Source organism: Helianthus annuus, chromosome 4 (genome assembly GCF_002127325.2).
Source record: "Helianthus annuus cultivar XRQ/B chromosome 4, HanXRQr2.0-SUNRISE, whole genome shotgun sequence".
NCBI classification, from domain to species: domain Eukaryota; kingdom Viridiplantae; phylum Streptophyta; class Magnoliopsida; order Asterales; family Asteraceae; genus Helianthus; species Helianthus annuus.
In genome coordinates this window covers 125,056,349-125,062,853 of record NC_035436.2, presented here as the reverse complement: position 1 = coordinate 125,062,853, position 6,505 = coordinate 125,056,349, and positions in this window count along the sequence as shown.

Here is a 6,505-nt window from a genome sequence, read left to right as displayed (position 1 = left end):
CGTACAAGTATAAGTGGACCGAGTCCAATAGCGTCTTTGTGCTGCGCACGACGCAAGTTTGTTGTATGAAATACATTTTCCTCAAATATATATTTTTAAGTTCGGTGAACGTCGTTCACATATATACATATGATCGGTTTATTTTAGGTATATATTTGTTTCACAAATATATATGTATATCTTTTTAAGATATAGTTGTTAAAAAATATTTATTTTAACATCGTATATATGTTAATGTACGTGTACGGTATTCATTGTAAGTGTACACTTTAACAAGTGTATATGAGTACATTGTTATGTATTCGCGTATTTTATATGTGTACGTATACCGTATTTATACGTGTATGTATACCGTATTTATACGTGCAGGTATACCGTATTTGTAGTGTATTTTTACAATATATTTTTATAAAAAAAATACATGTATTTTCATTGGGCCTTAGCCCATGTCTTTTAAGTTGTTGGGCTTAATCCATATTATTAGTGCATTTGTGCCTAGCACATTTTACATGTTAATGGGCTTAGCCCAACTTATTAAATAAATGGGCTTTTACTAGCCCATTATCACACCAAGTGTTCTTGTATTTTTACAAGTGTATTTTGAGTGTATTTTATACGCATTTGTATACGTATATACTTGTATATGTGTACACTTGGTGATTTTCGTTTTATACTTTCCAGGATTTTGGCGTCGAAATATATATATATATATATATATATATATATATATATATATATATATATATATATTTTTCATGTCTAAAAATGTATTATTTTTAGAGTTCGTCGTAGGAGCCGTTACCATGTATTTTATCGTCGGGAACGCCCGCATGTCGTCCGTGATAGGTATCCATCCCGTGTCGTTCCGATATGGTGAACGTTGCTGATGGCGGCGCATTTATTCGCTATGACGTTTATTTTGATATTTCGCGTCGGTTTTTGGTTATAGATATTATTTGGTCGAAATATATATCATTTGTACGGTTCGCCCGAGGTCCGATTGTCCGTTATCCGCACTTCGTGTCAAAGTGTAATATAACTTGTATTCGTTTACTCATGTATTTTACATTTGTTCGTCGCCATGTTTTGGAGTTTGTTATGTCTAGTGTATTTTTTTTTTTTTTTTTTTTGCAAGTAATGTATGGATTGTTTTAGTAAGTATTCCTAAGACTAATACATACACATAATTATACACATATTATACACCAAGTAGGGTATTTATCATATGTATATATATAATTTTCCAAAAATTATATTTATTGTTTTATTTATAAACTTTACCCACTTTTATCTTATAAAAATATCTTTTTGAGTTTGTATAAACTCTTGGATGGTTAGTACTTAACCATCGTCATTAGGGTTTGTCTAATCATGAATAGGGTTGTTAATCACAATTAAGTTTACTAATCACGATTAACCATGTTAATCAACCCGTTAATCTCTTTTTAATCTCGATTAATATTATAGAAAAATTTAGCCATAGTTTCCCCTAAACTATGGCATTTTCCACGTTTTAAAAACGTATTAATTTCATGTTTAAATCCATAATCACAATCAATTTCCAATCAAGTTCTAAAAACACCACTTTTCAAGTAATATCTCCCACATAATTGTCCATATAACCTTTGAACTTTATATATTCTTAATCACGTTTCTAGTAAGAAAATGATAGCACAATTTAAATCTTTTAACAAGTTTACTAGAAAAATAAATTTAACATACTTTGAAGTCTTGATCCTTCATTTAAACTACTTTGTTAAACATACTTTTAACACTTTTATAGTGTAATCATAATGTTTAATTTTTATAAAAGTTATTTTGGTCATAAATCATTTTCAAGTTTAATATAAAGTTCATGTATTATATGGATGATGATCTTGTTAAGATCTAAACATAAATGTTTAGATCATCCTTACTAGCCTAATTTGTACAAGATTATCTTTGTAAACACCTACTTTAACATAATCAACATTAACATAAGCATAATCTAACACATATTAACAAAACCAACACAATATCCATCTTATTTATTAGACTTTTATGATGAGATTAGAGTTTTTTTAAGCTTTGTTTTGTAAGATGTTCAAGATGAACACTTTGTATATTATGATCTACATAATATAACAAACTTAAAAATAAGTGTATGAGGTCTTACAACTTTGTGAACTTTAAGATAAGATTATGAAGGTTTAGATGCTCCAAAGTGCCCCTTAATGCTTCTCCTTACTTGAAACACTCTTGGGTCATCATGAAATAGCTTGAAATGCTTGATTTATGGAAGTTTTTGAATTAGAAAATCGTGGTGATATGTGTGTTAGTAGTGCCTTAGGGAAAGAGAGCACAAGAGGGTTTTGTTTGTTTTTTTTTCTTTGTGTGAATGGTAAAATGATGAAGGTATGGGTGGTGTTATGCGAGAATTTGTAGCTTATATGATGTACTAGTTTTCAAAGTCAATTTCATATCTTCGTGACCATACACCTAACAAGATTTCACCATTTGTTCAAATTGTAGGTAATGTGGGAGGGTCCCACATGGCCGATCTTAGGCATGTGGTGAAAGGATTTTATATATTTAAAAAAACATATAAATCATGTGTTGAAATATTAAGTTGTTAGATATTTTAGCCATTAGACAAAGTAGGTTTAATTTAGGTGCTAATGGTAGTTTAGGATTTTAAGTATGATCTAATTAATTTATTAGTTTAGTGGGTATACATTTTGGATGGTAAAAATACCACTAGTTCGCTCACCGGTTCGATATCGGGTGATATACGAAAGTTGTAGTGTAGTACCGGGGACCTATGGTTTTATTTTACCATCGATGTTATGACATTTATTTAAGGCGTTTACGACACCAAAATATCGCTAACTAGTTCGCTAGCCTTTTAGTTTAGGAGATTGGATGGTAAGAATACAAGTTGTTCGCCTATCGGCTCGAACTTAGACAATGTGTTAAAGTTGCGGCGTAGCACCAGGAGTTTATGTTTCGGGTAGTCCGTTGATATCCCCAATATTATTTACGGTGTAAAATATTATTTACTAGTTCTACAGACTTCAAAATGCCGTATTTTAGTGTTGCAGACAATTTATTTTTGTTACAGTTTGGTGCAGATCGGAAACTTAATGTTTAGGTGCATTTTCCAGAACGTTTAATATATTTTGGTGTTTAGTATCCCTAATTAGGGATTTTTATTTGTATTTCATCTATAAAGTGCGTTCATGCCCTTCGTCGATCGTTTAGACAGTTTTTGGAACTTGCTGACATGAATAGTGTGTTCAGGTGAATAGTGTTTTCAACATTTTGCCAACATATTAGAAATAGTTTGCAGTTTTCTGGTGACATGGCAATTGTATTATTGTTGTTTAACATATATAACCATGCCCTATGATTGCTAGACTTTGTACGACCTAATCATGCAATAATTAAATCGTAATGAACGTAACTAAATGTTAAATCAAGCGCTTAAGTTGTACGGAATTACCATTATTTTTGCCAGTTGTCACATTCTCCCACCGTTAGAAGAATTTCGTCTCGAAATTCAAGTCGTGCTACCGGTTACATGGGAGTCTTGAAACAAATGAGGGTAATTGGATTTGATTTGATCCTCACGTTCGCACGTGTACTCGGGACCATGACGCGAGTTCCAACGAACTTTCACTAGCTTTCTACGACTCCTCCGTGTTTTGTGGACTTTCTAGTCTGTAACTTCAACAGGTTCTTCTGTAAATTGGAGTTTGTCGTTAACGTGTATCTCGTTCGCTGGGATGACAATCGTTTCTTGAGTAGGACTTTTCTTGAGATTAGACACGTGAAACGTGTCGTGTACACTGCAGAGCTGTTCTGGTAGTTCCAATTTATAAGCAACTGTCCTGATCTTTTCCAGGATTTTGAAAGGTCTAATGTAGCGTGGATTTAACTGTCCACGTTTACCAAATCTTACTACGCCCTTCCAAGGCAAGACCTTCAACAATACAATGTCTCCGACCTCGAAAGCTAATGGTTTGCGTCTTTTGTCGGCGTAGCTCTTTTGTCTATCGTGAGCCGCCTTGATACGGTCTCGTATTTGAATCATCTTGTATGTGGTCTCCCGAACTAAATCTGGACCAATGAGTTGTTTATCCCCGGTCTCCGCCCAACATAGCGGGGACTGACACTTTCGTCCATACAAAGCTTCAAACGGGGCGGCCTGAATGCTAGTGTGATAGCTATTATTGTATGAGAACTCCACTAAGGGCAAGTGAGTATCCCAGTTTCCACCCAAATCAATCACACAAGCACGTAACATGTCCTCCAAAGTTTGTATCGTTCGTTCACTTTGGTCGTCCGTTTGAGGGTGAAAGGCCGTACTATGATTCAGTTATGATCCAAAGGCCTTTTGAAATGATTGCCATATCCTTGACACGAACCAACCATCTCGGTCCAATATAATAGAAACAGGCACTCCATGTCGTGCCACGATCTCTTTGAAGTATATTTCAGCCAGTTTCTTAGTGCTATCTTTCTCGCTGATCGGTAGAAAATGCATGGACTTTGTAAGCCAATCGACAATTACCCAAATTATGTCGTGACCTCTTGAGGTTCGGGGTAACTTAGTAATGAAGTCCATCAAGATTTGTTCCTATTTCCATTCGGGAATTTCAGGTTGTTGCAGCAATCCTGAAGGCTTTTGATATTCCGCCTTAACATTGGCGCATGTAAGGCATTTTCCGACATAGGTAGCAATGTCACCTATAAGTTTAGGCCACCAATAAAAGTCCTTTAAGTCTTGGTACATCTTATCAGATCCCGGATGTATAGAATACCTTGACTTATGTGCCTCGTCAAGAATAATCGTTCGTAGATCGCCTAAGAATGGTACCCAAATTCGTCCCCTAAAATACAGTGTTCCATCCTCCTTTGGCACCAATCGTTCCTCCATCCCCCGTAAGGATTCGGCTCGTATATTTTATGGTTTAAGCGCTTCTTGTTGAGCATCGTGAATGAGAGGTGAGATCTGTTTGTATGGTCATCTCTAAGGCCCACACCCTTAGAGGTTTTGCACGTTCCTTGCGGATTAAGGCATCCGCCACGACGTTTGCCTTACCCGGATGGTACTTTATCTAACAGTCATAATCGTTCAATAATTCGACCCATCGTCGTTGCCACATATTCAAGTCCTTCTGATCAAATATATGTTGTAAACTCTTGTGATCTGTAAAGATTGTACAACGAGTACCATATAAGTAGTGACGCCAGATCTTCAACGCGAATACCACCTCACCTAGCTCAAAATCGTGTGTGGTATAATTTTTCTCATGCACCTTCAATTGACGAGACGCGTACGCGATGACTTTGTCCCATTGCATCAACACGCAGCCGAGACCCTGACGCGATGCATCACAATAGACCATGAAGTCATCGGTACCGTCAGGTAAGGATAAAATAGGTGTGTCGCAAAGTTTATCTTTCAGTAGCTGAAAAGCCGCCTCTGGTTTCTCGCCCCAATCAAATTTCTTGTCCTTTTGCGTTAGGGATGTTAGTGGTTGAGCAATTTTTGAGAAATTCTCTATAAATCTTCGGTAGTAGCCCGCTAATCCCAAGAATTATCGTACTTCGGTGGGGGTCTTAGGCGCTTCCCAGTTCTTTATCACCTTGATCTTAGCCGGATCGACATGAATTCCTTTCTCGTTCACCACGTGTCCGAGAAATTGCAACTCGCGAATCCAAAATTCGCATTTAGAAAACTTCGCGTACAACTTTTCCTTTTTTAAAAGCTCTAAAATAGCTCGTAGGTGTTGTTCATGTTCCTCCTTTGACCGTGAATATATTAGGATATCTTCAATAAACACGATCACGAACTTGTCCAAATTCGGCCTGCACACTCGGTTCATGAGGTCCATGAATACCGCCGGTGCATTTGTCAAGCCGTATGGCATAACAAGAAACTCGTAGTGTCCGTAACGAGTTCTAAAAGCCGTATTGGGGATGCTTTCTTCTTGTATTCTCAACTGATGGTATCCCGATCTTAAATCGATCTTAGAGTAGTAGCTGGAACCTTGTAGTTGATCGAATAAGTCGTCGATTCTTGGCAGAGGATATCGGTTCTTGATGGTCAGCTTGTTTAACTCCCTATAGTCAATGCACATGCGAAAACTACCGTCTTTCTTTTTAACAAATAGTACCGGAGCTCCCCAAGGTGAGAAACTCGGTCTAATGAATCCTTTATCTAGTAACTCCTGCAACTGAGTAGATAGCTCTTGCATTTCAGACGGAGCTAATCGATACGGTGATTTCGCCACTGGTGCCGCTCCTGGCAACAAATCAATGCGAAACTCCACTTGTCACTGTGGAGGCAGTCCAGGCAAGTCTTCAGGGAAGACTTCGGGAAACTCCTTCACAACGGGGATATCCTCCAATTTTGGCCCTTCAGCATTCTTGTCAACCACGTGAGCGAGGAAGGCTATGTAACTTTTCGAAGACATTTCTACACCTTCATGAAGTTAATGATCCGGAGAGGTGTCTCACG